At 47.3% G+C, this 18162-nt stretch overlaps 2 protein-coding genes and 1 long non-coding RNA gene across 3 annotated transcripts in view; 1 reads left to right on the forward strand and 2 right to left on the reverse strand.

Moving 5' to 3' along the window:
• MORN2 (MORN repeat containing 2) overlaps window positions 1–18162 on the reverse strand; it is a 1051609-nt gene that overhangs the window by 402764 nt on the left and 630683 nt on the right. The gene's annotated exons all lie outside the window — the stretch shown is intronic.
• The window catches only part of GEMIN6 (gem nuclear organelle associated protein 6), a 470738-nt gene that overhangs the window by 301139 nt on the left and 151437 nt on the right, over window positions 1–18162 (reverse strand). The gene's annotated exons all lie outside the window — the stretch shown is intronic.
• Window positions 1–18162, forward strand: part of LOC126933583 (uncharacterized) — a 55821-nt gene that overhangs the window by 17945 nt on the left and 19714 nt on the right. The window contains exons 2-3 of the long non-coding RNA XR_007718678.1: window positions 1223–1429; window positions 13942–14137. This is a non-coding gene — a long non-coding RNA (uncharacterized LOC126933583). The remainder of the gene's footprint in view (window positions 1–1222; window positions 1430–13941; window positions 14138–18162) is intronic.

Here is an 18162-nt window from a genome sequence, read left to right on the forward strand (position 1 = left end):
AAGACTTTTGTGTCATCTGAGCAAATATTAGGAATGGGTCACTGCTGTGTGCCACTCACGGCTCACATCTGGGTGTTAGGAAATCCAAACCTGCAGCCAAGGCTGTCATTCTGGCTGGGTATGAATGTGTCATCTACAAGAGGCTGCAGCCAAGGGCAGAAATCCAGCCAGCAGCTAACCCAACACAGAAGAGTCACTCTAAGTGCAATGGCCACCCTCTTCCTCTCCTGTTCTCCTGCTCCAGAGGGGACCTTTCTAGGAGTCATCCAAGTGATCGTCTCTGGACAGCCTGAATTAGAACCACTGCAGAAAACCGAGTGTGCATGGCTGAAACCACCCCCTGTCCCGGCCCTTTACCACGCAGACTGGTCAGCCCAGCGAGGCCCCCGGCATATGGGGCTCAGTTCTTCAGGCTGCCTCCTTGGAAATGACAGAGCAAAGTCACTGCAGGCTGGGTGCATGCCCTCCCCACCCCGGGGCATGCCAATGGGGTCAGTGACAACTGTTTCCAATTAAGGGCTTCGCTGAGAAGAACAGACTGTGTTCTGGAAACAAAACTCCCTTAAAAAATATCCACTTCATCCTGGACTCAAGATAGGAAATTTCTATGTTTCCAACCAGAAAACGTAAAGGCAAAGGAAAAGCTGGAGAGTCTCTTTTTTTTTTTTTTTTTTTTGAGACGGAGTCTCGCTCTGTCGCCCAGGCTGGAGCGCAGTGGCCGGATCTCAGCTCACTGCAAGCTCCGCCTCCCAGGTTTATGCCATTCTCCTGCCTCAGCCTCCCGAGTAGCTGGGACTACAGGCGCCCGCCACCTCGCCCGGCTAGTTTTTTGTATTTTTTAGTAGAGACGGGGTTTCACCGTGTTAGCCAGGATGGTCTCGATCTCCTGATCTCGTGATCTGCCCGTCTCGGCCTCCCAAAGTGCTGGGATTACAGGCTTGAGCCACCGCGCCCGGCCGAGAGTCTCTTTTCTAAACCTTCTTTAGAGATATTTAAAGCAAAAATAATTCTCCATGCCTTCCTGAGGGAGCTCTTTAGGCCCAGGGTTATTTCCTCGACTTCTCTTGCTGATTTGGTGGCGTGTGTGGGCTCATACGCCCCCCTGCAGTAGGGTGTACATCCAGGAAATCATGGAGCAGGGGTTTTGTCCAGGATACCACAAATGAGGTAATCCAAGTGACCATTTGTGGGACAGGTCATTGCGAATGCGTTTCTTTTCTAGGGCAGGAAATGGAAGCTGTTGGGAAGGCGGAAGTTGCACGTGCTCTCACAGTCAACTGTGCTGGAATAGGAGGCCAGGAACCACCTCTGTTGGAGGAGGAGGACCCATCAGGCATCCCTTCAAGAATGCCAAGGTCCACAGCAAACGCTTCCCTTCTATGGGCACAGGAGGGCTGTGGGAGCCCAGAAAATGTGCTTCTGGCCAGAGGTATGTGGCATTCTTTATAATAATAGACATTTGGGAGCATTTACTATATGCTAGGCACTTCTCTTGACATACATTAACTTAATTAACAACCCTATAAAGTAAGTGCTATATTATTGCTATTTTACAGATAAGAAAACTGAGACCTACAAAGGCTAAGTAATTTGTCCAAGGTCACTCTTGTAGGAATTGGCAGAGCCATGATCTGAACCCAGTCAAGTCTGATTCCAGAGCCAGTGCTGTTAGTTCCATGCTGTCCTGTCTCATGCCCCTCACTGTCTGGGTTTTAAGGAAAATTATTTATCTAGTCCATTGTATGACTGAGTATGTTCATGTACATGATTCCATTTGATTTCTTTCTACAGCAGCCCGAGGAGGTAGGTAGATTGAACAACATTGTCCCTATCAGATGATGAGGAAACTAAGACAGAGGTCAAGCATCTTTTACAAGGTCACACATCTTTTACAAGGTCACCTTATTAGTAATAAACTACTCAGGCTCATGATTTTGAAGAAATGTTTGCTCCATTGACCCACGTGGAGCTAATCTTATGTGTAAGATTAGAAACAAGGAGTAATGCCCAACACTCAATTTGCAATCCCAGTTGATTTAGACCCAGGACTTACCTCTTACACATCATGACCTCCCTGCAAAATAGAATGGAATCATCGCCTCTAGGTGATACTAGGTTGCCAGGGCAAGATGGGCTTGACCTTCCTCTGGTGATGGGTGTTGACCGTAAGGCCACATGGGAAACTGAGTGCTGGGTCGCAGTGCTCCCAGAACTGGCCTGTGGGGGTGCCCTGAAGAAGTGGAGCAACGACAGTCCTTGTTCAGATTACCCTGTCTTCCTGGGTTGCTCCAGCATGTTCTCTATAAGAACTTCAATCCTCCTCTTGGCATCGGAGAATCTCAGGTCTGGTCACCATCAATAAGGAGGGCCCACTTTGGATAGAGTAGCTACGGGTCACCTGACTGGTGGCTGGCTTCCCTTGGTCCAGTGTATGGTTGCGTTTGGCCTGAGCAGGGTTACAAGGCTGATTTCATTCAACATGCAGGACATTTTCCAGAACAACTTCATTGAAAGAGCCTCCTGGACCCCTTTGCTCTGAAGGGGGCTGAGGACTTACTGCCAGGCAGTAACTATCAGTGGCCTGTTAAACACAAAGATAGAGCTTAGAAGAGGCCTTGGAAATGACATTTTATTTTATTAACAATATAGGCCAAGTTTAAAGGGTCAAGACATTTGCTGAGGGTCACTGGAACTGTTCACTGCTGGGCTGGAAGCAGATTCAGGCTTCTGGCTCCAGGTCCGGCACACTACCACTGCTCCCAGGAGATGTCAAGATGTAGATTGCCTACTCAAACAAGCCTCTTAGATTAAGGACAAAGGGATGTGGAGTCTACTACCTGCTCCGCTGGATGCTCGCCGAGTACTACCCAATATATTTTTTTAAAAAGCAGGACTTTCTTGGGTATTACCATTTCAGTATCTTCTCTTCTCTCCCAAATCCCTGCTCTGTAATTTGAGATGCTTGCCTGATCTCAGACTCAGTGCAGACGCAGTACAGAAAGCATGAGAAGGCATGAGGAAACCCCGAACAACGGAGCCAGGAATCTGTCTGTCGAAGGGAGAGATGCTGGAAGGGTCAAGCAGGTGGGGAGGTATCAGATGCCACACGTCTGTGGTGGTGACCCTGCTGCCCAACGCCAACCCTGCTTCTTGGCAGCGTCTGCTGGACTGTCAGAGGCGTGATTCAGCCAGAGGGCACATCCGAACCCATTAGGCATGGAACACCAAGTAAACAGCCCCTAGGAATGTCTCTGACTTGAATTTCAGCTCATTTACTTGGGAGCATCTGTCCTCTCTGGTTGGAGAAAGGAGGAATGGGGGATAGGGAAGGCTCAGCTTACAATGCCCTTTGGCTAAAGGAGGCTGTGTGGTCTGGGGGGCAGTGGTTCTTGGGATGTTTGGTGGGGGTACTGCAGGGACAGAAGGTGGGGAAAGGGGTGACTGAGGGGACGCCTACTCCCGGCACCCCCACATCCCTGGCTCTCAGCCACTCAGCTGCTATCTGCTCCAGTGCAATTCTGCTTGAATTTCGTTTCAAGTGAAGGTTCTGTGACTAAAACTTTCTGAGAAGCGTTGAACTCATGGGGATGTGTAGGATGAGAGCAAGCAAGGTTTTGAGCTCATACCTGCCAAATAGCTTCCAAGTGACCTTCATCAAAGCTACTCATCCTGAGAGCCAGACCTCGGTCATTTCCACTGCAAGGAAGATTTGCCTGGGCTCTGTCCTCTCTTCCCACATAGGAAAGGGGTCAGGGCAACCGTCTAAGCAGGTGACCCTGCCTCGGAAATGCTCTCATCTTGAGGGCACTCAGACTAGCCCTCCAGCCTACCCCCTCTCCCCTCCTATCCCAGATGAACTCAAAGGTGTGACACTAACTGGAAAGATAAAAAGGAAGATTAAAAATCAAGGTATTAGCCAGGCATGGTGATTCACGCCTGTAGTCCCAGCACTTTTGGGAGGCTGAGGTGGGTGGATCACCTGAGGTCAGGAGTTCGAGACCAGCCTGACTAACATGGAGAAACTCCATCTCTATTAAAAATATAAAATTAACCAGGCGTGGTGGCGTATGCCTGTAATCCCAGCTACTCGGGAGGCTGAGGCAAGAGAATCACTTGAACCTGGGAGGTGGAGGTTGTGGTGAGCCAAGATCATGCCATTGCACTCCAGCATGGGCAACAAGAGAGAAACTCCATCTCAAAAAAAAAAAAAAAAAAAAAAAAAAAAAAATCAAGGTACTGTTATCACATAAGTTGACAAGGAAGAAGAAAGATGGGAGAGGACAGAGAGGGGGAGGAGGAATTCTGAGTCTTTTAGCCATTGATATTTACTGTCTAGTCAAGCAAGCTTCTTAGATTAAGTAGAAAGGGATGCAGAGAGTTTGAGACAGTTGCTGCTGGCTCAGGTTAGGTAAAGTACGCTAATTAGAATAGGGTGGGAAGCCAGAAAAGACATAATTACCCATCTGATTCCAAATGAGGCTCATTGAGCCAATGGGAAGCTCGCCATAGCAACACACCCTGCTGGAAAGATCAAAATCACTGAATGCAAACTGCAGCAGGTCAGGAGTGTACTCTGATATTCAACTGAGGACTGACAGGTCTCCAAAAAAAGGACCGGCACCTTTGCTGACTGCTGAATTCCCAAACGCAAGCCTGCTCTCCAAATTCCATGACGAGCATAACGCCCCACCTCCCTGAGTGCCTCCTTGCTGTTCTGTGCAGTTATCTATTAAGGGAAAGATGACTTTTAAAAACAGCATTCTCTAGGTAGTAGGTGTGCAAGTAGGGGGACTTAAGTGATCTGGGGAGTAATGATGATGACGGAGAAGATGAAGCTAAAGAGGGAATCAGAACAAGATTATAGATGGGTTAGCAAATCTGGATTATTTAACAGTAGTTTTTGGAGAATACCTATGCCCCCAACAATAGAGGTTATGGAAGAAAAAAAAAATCAGATCTAACGTTCCCATGAAGATTCTTAGTAGCAGATGCATTTTAGCCCAAGGAGATGATACCATGGTAATTCAAATCCCTTGTCCCCATGACTAAAAATAAGGATGATTAAAGAATGGAATCTTAGCTCTCTGACATCCCAGACAGTAGGCCTTGTCCCTGGACTTGCAAGTTGAGCAGGACAACCACAGTGGAGAAAAAGAAATGCCTTTATATTTAGATTGTTTTCCATCCATTACTAAGGCAGTAAGGTTGAGGACCACAAGGTCACTCTTGGATCCTCATTGGGCCTTCCTCTGGCCAACTGCTTTCTGAGAGGGTCATTGTGCATTCCCGAAATGACTCCGGAATCATCCACCCTCAGACCATCCGTCCACATGTCCCAGCATCTACTGTAGCTGGCAGCAATTTGCATGCCCTCTGGAATTTCTTGGGCTGGATCTCCAAATGCCTGCTGCACTATTTGGAATGTCATCCTCATCTCACAGCATCTTGTCTCCAACCGGAGATTTCTCCCACGGTGTTCACTGCATTTACCTTGAGGGCTGACATTGCCACAGCTGTGCAGAGGAGATAGAGCCTGTAGATGCATGAAGCTGTCCCTTCAACAACTTCTCAGACACAGCAAAATAATTCCAGCAAACAACAGAAACCAAGGAGTATCTTCCATATGGAGGCCAATCAGTGGACACATGAATCCTTAGGGGCAGGGCTAGGAGCATTGTTTTAAATGATTCTGATCAGGGTCAAGGCTAGTACCATGACCAAAAGGGGCAGTAAAAGACTGCCCAGGACTGGGGAGGAGGAGAGGTGAGGGATATAAATACATCTTGAAACGTCCTGACCTGGGCCAGGGAAGGACAGGTTTAACACCATTTTATGATGGTGTGTGTGTGTTTAAACTGCTTTTGGAATTCCTCTATATTAAATTATCTGAAACTTTGACATCACAGCAAGTCTAGGGTACAAATTGCTATGAATTCTATCTGCTATCTATTAGAGATCCACAGTTTATGGCAGTCTTTGACCCATATGGGTTGGCTATCACAAAACTGCACAAAATCCTGTGAAAGGTAAGGACAGTTTATTAAACTCTCCTGCCAGGCTTTTCAACCCAGAGCCCCACATAGGGATACATACACACATACACACACACACGCACACACACACACGCCCCACTATAGGACTTCACTATTATCTGTGTTGAGCCCCTGTTTCTGCTGTGTTGCGAAAGGGACATGAGATGTTAATAATATCTGCACTTACTTGAGCATGCACAGGTTTTTTTTGGGGAGGCACTAAACATTGGGCAACCAAACTTAGAAAAAGTGACCCTGCCATCTAGAAATCTTGGGTGATAAGGCAGCACAATTGAACCTGTAGTGTTGTATCCTCAAGACTTCTTCTTGGTTCCAGTCATCCTGGAGAACCCAGGAGAGCAGGACCCTCACCTCCCATAAACATGAGATGCCTATGGGTGGGCTGACTCTGTGGGGCCACTCCATGAGAGAATGAGGCCTGCACACAGCTGCAGAGGACCCTGGATTGGATAACGAGGGTGACTGTGACATAAGGCATGGCAGGAAGAGCCTGATCTGCAATCTGGACTCCACCACCTCCGGGGCATGTGATCTTTCGCACCTGCCTTAAGCTCCCAGCCTCAGTTTGCCTACTTGGTGGAAGGAGTAGAATTGTCTAAAGTGACCCCAGGGGCTTTCCCTAGGTTGCCTGGGCTGGATGGGGGATTCCTATCTCCTCTCTATTGGAGAAGCTGCATCTGAACCTAGCCCATGGCCTTAGCGGTTCTTTCCCTGACAAGAAGGTCTCTTCTGTCCTGTGGGCTCCAAGGGTCAGGCAGTTGGCACTTTCAGAACACTTCTATAAACAGCTGGCAAATCCAGACTGCCTCGCACCAGACTGCCTTGTTGAGTTTGTTTTTACTTATAGGATGTGAAAAAAGAATGACAGGTGCAGTGGGGGCCTCCATTGCTAAATAGACCCACAATGTGGTCCAGCAGCTGTGGGAAGATGGATGGGTTCAGGGACCTCTGCCTTCATTTATTTTGCAGGCCCTGGCTTGGTAAGTTTGCCCTTCCCCCTAGTCAAGCATATTCCTTAACACATGCGTTGTGTCATCATGAAGTTTGTCTTGAACCCTGGTAACAGGGACCCAACTTTCATTGCACCTTGTTTGCAGAAATGCAGTTATAACACCTTAAAGGCTGGTGAAAAAAAAAAAAATGCCAGGCACAAAGGCAATACTGTGAATAATGGCACTGAGTTGTGCCTGGGCCTGGCCTATTCAGGAAATGATGATAAATGCAATGTGGCTTCGGTGCTGGGTGCGTGGTGGGGGTGGGCCCTGAGGCTGCAGAGGGACTGGGGCTAAGGAATCATTTTTCCCTTGAGAGCCACTGAGTGTTTACATCCCCACTCTCAGCTTGGGAAAGATAGGTAGAGCCTCCCCTGGCCCCAGCCCTAGGACCCCAGAAGATGGTCTGGAGGAGTGGGGAGCAGTTGGAGATTTGAAGGCAAATAGTGATGAAGTCCTCAGTAGAGTGCTGAATGTGGGGTTGATGAGAAGCATCCTTCAGGAGGATGAATAGGATTCTGTGACCATTACATGATGTGGAGAGTGAAAAGGAGAAGCAAATGTGCTCAATACACATCACTTTTCTTCCTTTCCTTACCCCCAGCAGACAGAGGTACCCAAGAGCCAGAGGGGCCTCCCTGGGGAAAGAACTGACCAGCTAGTGTTTCAAGGCCAAGATGCTGGCTTCACTCCTTGGGCGCTGGATGTCCCCCTCAGCCTTCACCTGACTTGGCTGAACCCTCCCTCTCTGCCCACCTGTCCATACCTGTTTGTGTTGGTCCCTAACCTACACCCCTGCCCACCTTTTTAAAAGAGAAAGGATGGATGCCAATAGCTGTTATTATTTTGGAACTTTATAAAAGTTACCTAAAAAAAAGAGTATGTCAAGAAGAAGAGAGTCAACTATTAAAAATGGAGCTGGCCAGGCGCAGTGGCTCGTGCCTGTAATCCCAGCATTTTGGGAGGCTGAGGCAGGAGGATCACTTGAGCCCAGGAGTTCAAGAACACCCTGAAAAACATAGCGAGACCCTGCCTCCACACAATTTTTTTAAAAAAATTAGCTGAGCGTGGTGGTGTGTGCCTGTAGCCCCGCTACTCGAGAGGCTGAGGCAGGAGAATCACTTGAGCCCAGGAGGTTGAGGCTGCAGTGAGCCATGATCAGGCCACTGCACTCCAGTCTGGGTGATAGAGCGAGACCCTGCCTCAGGAAAAAAAAAAAAAAAAAAAAAAAAAAAAAAAAAAAAAAAATATATATATATATATATAGAGAGAGAGAGAGAGAGAGAGAGAGAGAGAGAGAGCAAGAGCTGAGGTGTGGCATGGGCCACAAGTCTCTCTCTGATCTAGGTAATTTTTTTTAAACTGGACCTGGTAAGCAAGGACAAGGTATGCTCAAGATGTGTAGGGGGTGGGACAGGTTCAGCATTTGTTTGGAAGTGGCCTGATATTTTACAGACCTGGAACCTGCAGGTGTCTCATTTATATAAAATTTTTTTTTGAGATGGAGTTTCTCCCTGTTGCCCAGGCTGGAGTGCAGGGGTGCGATCTTGGCTCACTGCAACCTCTGCCTCCCAGGTTCAAGTATTCTCATGTCTCAGCCCCCCAAGCAGCTGGGATTATAGGTGCCTGCCGCCATGCCTGACTAATTTTTGTATTTTTAGTAGAGACAGGAGTTCACCATGTTGGCCAGGCCGGTCTCGAACTCCTGATCTCAGTGATCTACCAGCCTCGGCCTCCCAAAGTGCTGGGATTACAGGCGTGAGCCACCGCATCCGGCCTGTAGGTGTCTCATTTAACTCCCAAGGACACTGTGAGGTATTAGTGTTCTTATGTCGCAACTGAGGAAACTGTGGCACAGACCATATCTATCTGACACTGAAGCCTCTGACCTGTCCCTGAGACACATGCTGGGGATAGGCAGGAGGACCCGTGGTCCTGGGTGTGATTCCTAAAGGAGCACACGCTCTGCCCCGGTACTTGCTGCTCCCCCGAGAACCCCATGTGCGCTTCAACCCAAACCAGTGAGTTCTTTGACTATCCTCATCATAATCATCGTTAGGATGATCAACATCAAATGGAAATAAGATTGTTTAAAAATCCCATGAAATTAAAATAAATTGCAGCACAATTTTTATCCGTCTGTAGCAAAGTAAAGCAGGCAGCCTCTGAGAGTGCCAGGCTCTCCTTTGGCCCCTGTTCAAGGACAGGATCAGCTTCCTCGCTATCAGCTCAGCACCAGTTCTTGATCACAATGATTATGTTTACGTTTGTTTGTTTGTTTATTTTTTGAGGCAGAGTATCACTCTGTTGCCCAGGCTGGAGTGGTGCAGTGGCGCGATCTCAGCTCACTACAACTTTGCCTCCTGAGTTTAAACAATTCTCCCACCTCAGCCTCCTGAGTAGCTGTGATTACAGGCACCCGCTGCCACCCTTCACTAATTTTTGTATTTTCAGTAGAGACGGGATTTCACCATGTCAGCCAGGCTGGTCTCAAACTCCTGGCCTCATGTGATTCACCTGCCTTGGCCTCCCGAGGTACTGGGGTTACGGGCGTGAGCCACTGCACCCTGCCTGATTATGTTTAAACAGATGTTAAAAACCAGCAGGTCACAAGTCATATCGGGTTTGCAGATATATTACCAATAATATGTTGTTAGGCCTAGAAACTGGCTTTAATTTCCTTTTTTAAAAAAAATTGAAATAGTTGCCAGCAATGAAATGAACAGTAAGAGATTTCACCTAAAAAACATTGTTTTAGCTCCTCTTTAAAAATCCAGGAGCACTGGCAACACAAGGCCACTTTCCCACATGGCAGCAAATGGCTGGAGCTTCATGGCAACAGCTAACCCCATTTGCTGTCTTCTCTGCCTGGTCTGCTGGGACTGGCTTCATTCTCCTGGGTTTCAAATCTGCCCCTTGTGTGCCTGAGTCCTTGACTCTTCTATGATGCAAAGTGAGTTGCCTAATTAATTATCATGTTAGATTGACCACACTCCATGCACACTTGTGTCCCAGGGCCTGGGATCCAAGGCTATGTGTGTGGTGGTGGTAGGGACTAGGGACCACAGTGGGGAGTCGAGGGAGGAAATATGGATGCATAAAACATGTGGCCTCGGCCGGGCGCGGTGGCTCAAGCCTGTAATCCCAGCACTTTGGGAGGCCGAGATGGGTGGATCACGAGGTCAGGAGATCGAGACCATCCTGGCTAACACGGTGAAACTAGCCGGGCGAGGTGGCGGGCGCCTGTAGTCCCAGCTACTCAGGAGGCTGAGGCAGGAGAATGGCGTGAACCCAGGAGGCGGAGCTTGCAGTGAGCTGAGATCCGGCCACTGCACTCCAGCCTGGGCGACAGAGCGAGACTCCGTCTCAAAAAAAAAAAAAAAAAAAAAAAAAAAACACGTGGCCTCTTGCATCTGAGTGCTCTGCAGCCAGGCTGGTCAGCTGTGAGTCCTGACGGAAGACAGCGCTTCTTTACTTCTTGAGCTCCCTACTCCCACTACCCCATACCCGGGACCAGCTCCAAAGGTACACAGAAATGAAGGAACACCATTAGCATCCGTTCAAGGCCTGCCCTACCCTGGGGGGTCTTTAGCTGCCAGATGAAATGACTGAGGTCCTGGGAGATTGCATTTGCCTGCAACAAATTCCAAGAAACTCTGCTGGAGACTGTGTGGCCCTAAAATGGCTCTGGGTGCCAGGAAGAAGGAAGTCTGGAGGGAGACCGTGGCTGAAAATAATGTCACTCTGCTTGTCCAGTTATGGGGTTTTGTTTCTTTTTCTTCTTCTTCTTTCTTTTTTTTTTTTTTTTGGTCTTCAAATTTACACAGCTCTTTGAATTTGACCCAGAATAGTAATCTATTTTGATAAACTATTTTATTGAGATATCATTCACATATCATACAATTCACCCACTTATAGTGTAATGGTTTCCGAGATACTACAATAATTTTTAATATTGTGCTAAAATATGTATATAACATAAAGTTTGCTATTTTAGCTATTTGTAAGTGCACAATTCAGTGGCATGAAATACATTCACATTTAGTATGCAGCCATCTCCACTGTCTAGTTCCACCCTGTCTAGCTGACATAGCCCCCAACAGAAACTCTGCACACATTGAGCAATAACCCCTTATTCTCACTCCCCTCCCAAGCCCTAGTAGCCGCCGGTCTACTTTCTATCTCTATGACTTTCAGTATTCTAGATATTTCATATGAGTAGAATCATGTAATAGTTGTCCTTTCGTGTCTCAGTTTATGTCACTGAACATAATGTTTTCAAGGTTCATCCACATTGTAGCAGGTGTCAGAACTTCATTTCATTTTTCTTTTTTTTTTGAGATGGAGTCTTGCTCTGTTGCCCAGGCTGAAGTGCAGTGGCACGATCTTGGCTCACTGCAACCTCCCCCTCCCAGGTTCAAGCAATTCTTGTGCCTCAGCCTCCTGAGTAGCTGGGATTACAAGTGCCCACCACCATACCTGGCTAATTTTTGTATTTTCAGTAGAGATGGGGTTTTGCCATGTTGGCCAGGCTGGTCTCAAACTCCTGGCCTCATGTGATTTGCCCACCTCTTCCCCCCAAGTGCTGGGATTACAGGCCCCCCTCAAGTGCTGGGATTACAGGTATGAGCCACCATGCCCAGCCAGAACTTTATTTCTTTTTAAGGCTGAAGCTTATTTCGTTGTATGTGTGTGGCACATTTCCTCCATTCATCTGTTGATACACTGGGGTTGCATCTACCTCTTGGCTATTGTGAATAGTGCTGCAATGAACATGGGTGTACAAGCACCTGCCCTAGTCCCTGTTTTCAGTTCCTTTGGGTAAAGACCTAGGAGTGAAACACCATCTCCTTTCAACTACCTCCCCCATCCTGGCAGCTCACACCAAGCCAGAAAATTAACTCTGGTCCTAAAAATAGATGGAGTTTTAGATGTTCTAGGACAAGCTAACTGCAGTTTGACCACTTAGGAGTACCTGTGTGAGTCCTTTGTCTCTTCAAAGCCCAAATGATGCCACTTTTCTTTGCAAGTAGCCAGTCCCCCGTGGAGGGCAGCTTGTGGAGAAGGCAGACACCCACGAGGCAGAATGTCCTCAGGGAGGTTCCTGCTGCCCCCCTCCTCCCCAAAGAGCAGAAAGAGGGAAAAACCCCCATCGTGGCTGAGGAGAGTGGTCCCTTCGGGAAGAAGGAGAGAGGGAATTAGCCTAGTGAGCTTTTCCTGTGGGGCAGGCACTGGGGTAGGAGATTATCTGGTTGCTCATTAAAGCCCCGGGAGTATCATTGCTCCCATTTTATAGGTCAGAAAGCTGGCTCTGAGAAGGCGTCTTATGGACTCAAGGGCTCAGTGGCTGACACCGAAAATGCAGAAATGAGGAAGTACCAGCAGATGATGCTTCCTGAAAAGGGGACACACAAAATGCTATGGGAATTTAGGACAGGGGGGGATGCCGCTACTTCGGGGTTCAGGGGAGTTTTGGGGAGAAGGTGGGCCATGCAGCCAGACCCTGAAGGGTGATTTTATTTCCACAAGAAGATGGAGTGGGGAGGGGGGCAGCAGGAATAGATGCTGTAAATCGGTTTAGAATTCTTTTCTGTTCTACCTGGTTAAATCCTGGAGTCCAGGAACTCCTGCCTATATTACAACGGCACAGGCGGTTTCCTGGGAAGCCGACTCGGATGGAGATTAGAGAGCAGGATGTTTACTAGGGAGTGCCTTTAGGATCAGCGCCTGAGGAAGGGAGGGGAAAGGAAGGGAAGGAAACTGGACTACAATTCAGGCCCCATGAAGTCCTCAGCCAGGGACCAGGGAGCTCTGGAGCTGGGCGGGCCCTTCACTTGTCCCAGTTGAGGCGAGGGAGCCTGACCTTCCTCCATGCATCGGGGATACCGGCTGCCCTTGAAAAGAGGCACGATCTTGGGGGAGGCAGTTATCTTCAGCCATGATAATCCCCCAAGAGAGTTGACAGCTGAGACCTCTCCAGCTGACAACCCCTCCAGCATCTGGAGCAATCAGCTTTCCTTTCCCAAAGGGGGATCTGAGCCGCACATCACAGGGTCCACTGGGCACTGACTCACCAGGGTTCTCCCTGCCCTGCTGTTCACTCAAGGCTGAGGACAGTCAGGCTCCCTGGGCCTCTGTCTAACCTCATCCAGGCTGTGGTTTAAAAAAAACAGAATCAGCTTAAATGTGTTGAGTAGTTCATACGTGCAACATCTTTGATATTAGAAATGAAGAAAAATATATTAGTTTTTAAAAATTTTATGAATTTTTATTGATCATTTGTGTTTCCTCTGTGGATATTTTTAATATTCCTTATACTTAAAAACATTTTTTCTATTTTAATTTTTGTGGGTATGTTGTAGGTATTTGTGGGGTACAGGAGATGTCTTGATACAGACATGCAATGCATAATAATCACATTATGTAAAATGGGGTAGGCCAGGCACGGTGGCTCATGCCTGTAATCCCAGCACTTTGGAGGCTGAGGTGGGCAGATCACTTGAGGCCAGGAATTCGAGACCAGCCTGGCCAATATGGCAAAACCCCTTCTCTACTAAAAATGCAAAAATTAGCCAGGCGTGATGGTGGGTGCCTGTAATCCCAGCTACTTGGGAGGCTGAGGAGGAGAATTGCTTGAACCTGGGAGGCAGAGGTTGCAGTGAGCCGAGATCATGCCACTGCACTCTAGCCTGGGCAACAGAGTGAGACTCTGTCTCAAAAAAAAAAAAAAAAAAAAAGAAAGAGAAAAAGAAAAATACATTAGTTCTTATTAATTGGTTTATTTGATTAATGAGAAAGAGTGTTTATTCATCCAAAATGCAAAATTTTAGATACAGTATGTATTTTAAGATATATCTGAGAGTGCAATAATGTGTTCTGATGTTATTACTTTTCAGTGGGATCCCCAAGGAAGATGTTAAGACATCTATAATATTTGAGAGCAAAATTAACACAGCTCCAGCCCATGGGCAAGTTAGAGACAGGAGTAGTGTCTGTGGAATGGAGGAAAGCAGAGGCTGCCGCTGACCATCCTGCAGCCCTTGCTCTGACTGCTCCCAGTTCTCCACCTTCTCTGGACTTTGTCACTTCAGTGTGAGTAGTTAACTTTTAAGGAGCTGGAGGACTGATGTCAGTAAGCCAGTGACCACCGCCTGCATGTTCAAGAAAATAATCAAAGTGAGTCTTTGATAACCTTCATCTATCTGTTTTTCTTGCAGATAACAACTCGAATTGACTTAAACAAAAAGAAAAGATATTGGTTTATGTACCTAAAAAGCCTAGGTGGCTTCAGAAAGGGCTGAATCCAAGGTTTCAAAATATTTTGCCTCATCTCAGTTGCTCCATTTTTCAGACAGGCTCTTCTCTCGCAGTGGAAGGTGGATGTAGCAGCTCCAGATTTTTTCATGTTCAGCTGGAAATAGAAAACCCATTTTCCAGGAGCTTGAGCAAAAGTCCTGAGGTTTGATCAGCTTCAGCAGCCCACAGTCATGTGACTGCCAGCCAATTACCGTGACCAGGAGAATGAACTATGTTAATTGTCATGCATTGTAACCCTGGATTCTGGGGCAGAGCTCCTCTCTTCTCCCCTTCAACATATGGACTGACCCAAATCAAAGTTAGAAACTGTGGAGAGAAGGGGGTGGCAGACACAGCTAACTGCTGGGGTAGATTTTGGGGGACTGGAGCTCAGCATCTTCCACCCTTCTCCTGTGGTGCCTTCCTGTAATTGCAGGAGATTGAGAGCGAGCAATCACATTTTTCAGACTCTCTTGCAGCTATAATTTCGGCTGTGACTTGATTCTGCCCATTGGATGCTCTCCTGTGACATTTAAATGACTGAAGGCGGGGGGGGTTGGCAAGATTCTATTAGAAAATTTGGTTGGGAAAATGTTTGGTTTCTCTGCAGTAGCCAGGGTGGACATCTCAGTGTGTGGTCTCTGGCCCTGTGGGTGTTAAGAGGCTGAGTCACCTTTTGGGTGGTGTGCCCTATGGTGGGCACCGTGTAGTCAGTGTAGATGGCAACACTCCTGGGGGCTTCCTGAGTTTGGCCGTGGGAGTCTGGTTATGGAGCCCTTGGCTTTCTGAGCACAGACCAAGCAGCAGCTCGCTTGGTGGCCCAGGTCTGCAGGGTGACCGTTAGGATCTCTTCAGCCTCCACAGCAATTTTGTGGGCCAGTTAAGACTCAGAAACAAATTCCTCTTGCTTTGCTCGGCAAGAATGAACTGAATTCTTGCACCTGAGCCATTCTGTGCACTTGAACCCTCTCCCTATCCCTTCAGCTGTCTGCTCCACACCACCCCCTCACCCTGTCCTTCTTCCTTGCTGGCAGGGCCCACTCCCTCCAGAGAGGCTGTGTCTATACAGAGTGGGTGTGTGTGAGAAGGAGAACATTCCTGAATATTTTCTGCCCTAATAAAAAGAGACATTGGAGAAAAATCTCCCCTCCTGCTTTTGGATGTGGCTGGGGGAGAATGTACTATGTGGCACTAAAGCAGCCTTTGTGACACCCTGTGGCAATAGGCCTGAGGACATCAGCCAATGTAGGAGAGATGACAGGAAGGAAATGAGAAGTTCTGAGTCCTTTATGGCACTGAGGTGCCACTAAATTAACACATCTTGGAACTGGAACTAGTTATGAGAATTTTCTATTGTTTAAGCCACTTACTTTCTTTCTTTCTTTTTTTTTTTTTTTGAGATGGAATCTTGCTCTGCCACCCAGGCTGGAGTGCAATGGCACAATCTCGGCTCACTGCAAGCTCCGCCTCCTGGGTTCACGCCATTCTCCTGCTTCAGCCTCCTGAGTAGCTGGGACTACAGGCGCCTGCCACCACGCCCAGCTAATGTTTTTGTATTTTTAGTAGAGATGGGGTTTCACCGTGTTAGCCAGGATGGTCTCGATCTCCTGAGCTTGTGATCCACCTGCCTCAGCCTCGCACAGTGCTAGGATTACAGGAGAGAGCCACCATGCCCGGCCCTGTTAAAGCCACTTTCAACTGGGTTGTGTGGCTACCTGCAGCTGGAAGCGATGTCCATATCCTTTTGTCTCTATCTCTCGATCTCTACCTATACCTATGCCTATACCTCTAACTATCTATACCTATGTATCCACCCAACGGGTTCACCTTGCCTGCTGCCTAGACAGAGCCGATTTATCAAGACGGGAATTGCAATGGAGAAAGAGTAATTCATGTAGAGCTGGCTGTGTGGGAGACTGAAGTTTTACTATTACTCAAATCAGTCTCCCCAAGCATTCAGGGATCAGAGTTTTTAAAGATAGTTTGTTGGGTAGAGGGGCTTGGGAAGTGGGGAATGCTGATTGGTCAGTTGGAAATGGAATCATAGGGGGTTGAAGTGAGTGTTTCTTGCTGTCTTCTGTTCCTGGGTGGGATCGCAGAACTGGTTGAGCCAGATTATGGTCTGGGTGGTGTCAGCTGATCCATCAAGTGCAGGGTCTGTAAAATATCTCAAGCACTGATCTTAGGTTTCACAATAGTGATATTATCCTCAGGAGCAGTTTGGGGAGGTTCAGAGTCTTGGAGCAAGAGGCTGCATGACCCCTAATCTGTACATTTCTTTTTCTTGTTGTTTCTTTTGAGACGGAGTCTCACCTCTGTTGCCCAGGCTGGAGTGCAGTGGTATCATATCAGCTTATTGCAACCTCCTCCTCCCGGGTTCAAGTGATTCTCCTGCCTCAGCCTCCAGAGCAGCTGGGATTACAGGCATGTACCACCATTCCCAGCTAATGTTTGTATATTTAGTAGAGATGGAGTTTCATTATGTTGGCCCGGCTGGTCTTGAACTCCTGGCCTCAAGTGATCCGCTCGCCTCTGCCTCCCAAAGTTCTGGGATTATAGGTGTGAGCCACCGCGCCTGGCCCTAAACTGTAATTTGTAATCTTGTAGCTAATTTGTTAGTCCTGCAAAAGCAGACTGGCCCCCAGGCAAGAAGGTGGTCTTTTTGGGAAAAGGCTGTTATCAATTTTGTTTCCGAGTCAAGCCATGAACTGCATTCCTTCCCAAAGTTAGTTCAGCCTATGCCCAGGAATGAACAAGGACAGCTTATAGTTTAGAAGCAAGATGGAGTTGGTTAGGTCTGATTTCTTTCACTCTCATGATTTCCTTAGTTATAATTTTTGCAAAGGCAGTTTCATCTATGCTGATCTTTATACTTATCTATATCTATCTATTTCTGTTTCTAACTATATCTATATCTAGACCTGTTTATATCTGTATCTATGTATATACCTGTACCTATCTATATCTATATCTAATCTATATATCTATATCTGTATCTGAGGATGGAGATGGAGGGAGTGGAGGAGGGGAACAAACTCCAATTCTGCTAACGTTCCTTGTGGAATGAGCAGCTTTGGTGTAGGCAGGTAGCCACAGCCTTTGGGTTGTTTGGGAGGGATTCAGAGATTGATCTTTTGGCTTCTTTAGTGGAGGCTATTGAGCTTGGTGGAGGGGGATGGTAGGGACTTCTGGCTGGTTGACATGAGTGGTACCACCCTCATACCTCCCATTTTCATTCCCACTTCATGAAACAGTGTTGCTCTTACTCATGCATTTCCAAGGCTTCTTGTGCCTGTTTTCCCACGTGATCTTCATATGAAACCTTCAACGCAAATATTATTTGTCCTGTATTTCTGATGAGAGAACTAGGACATAGACTTAAATTACTTGGCCAGTCTCGCACAGCTAATTAAGGGAGCCACAGGTGTGTGACCCTGCTCTAGTTTAATTTCTGCTGCACCACATTGCTGACTCTAAACTTTGCCAAACTGATTTGTAAATGGGGCCTATCATGGGGAGGGGGGGATTGCACTGGGAGTTATACCTGATGTAAATGACGAGTTGATGGGTGCTGACGAGTTGATGGGTGCAGCACACCAACATGGCACAAGTATACATATGTAACAAACCTGCACGTTATGCACATGTACCCTAGAACTTAAAGTAGAATAATAATAATAATAAATAAATTAATTAATTAAAAAAAAACAAAAAGAAAAAAAAAACAAAAACCAAAAAACATATTAAGCACCTAGCGGGGAAACAGAGCTGTGGGCTCACCCTCTTTGTTCCAAAATGGGCAAAGAGCTGTAGGAAAGACC

Source organism: Macaca thibetana, chromosome 13, assembly GCF_024542745.1.
Source record: "Macaca thibetana thibetana isolate TM-01 chromosome 13, ASM2454274v1, whole genome shotgun sequence".
Taxonomy (NCBI): domain Eukaryota; kingdom Metazoa; phylum Chordata; class Mammalia; order Primates; family Cercopithecidae; genus Macaca; species Macaca thibetana.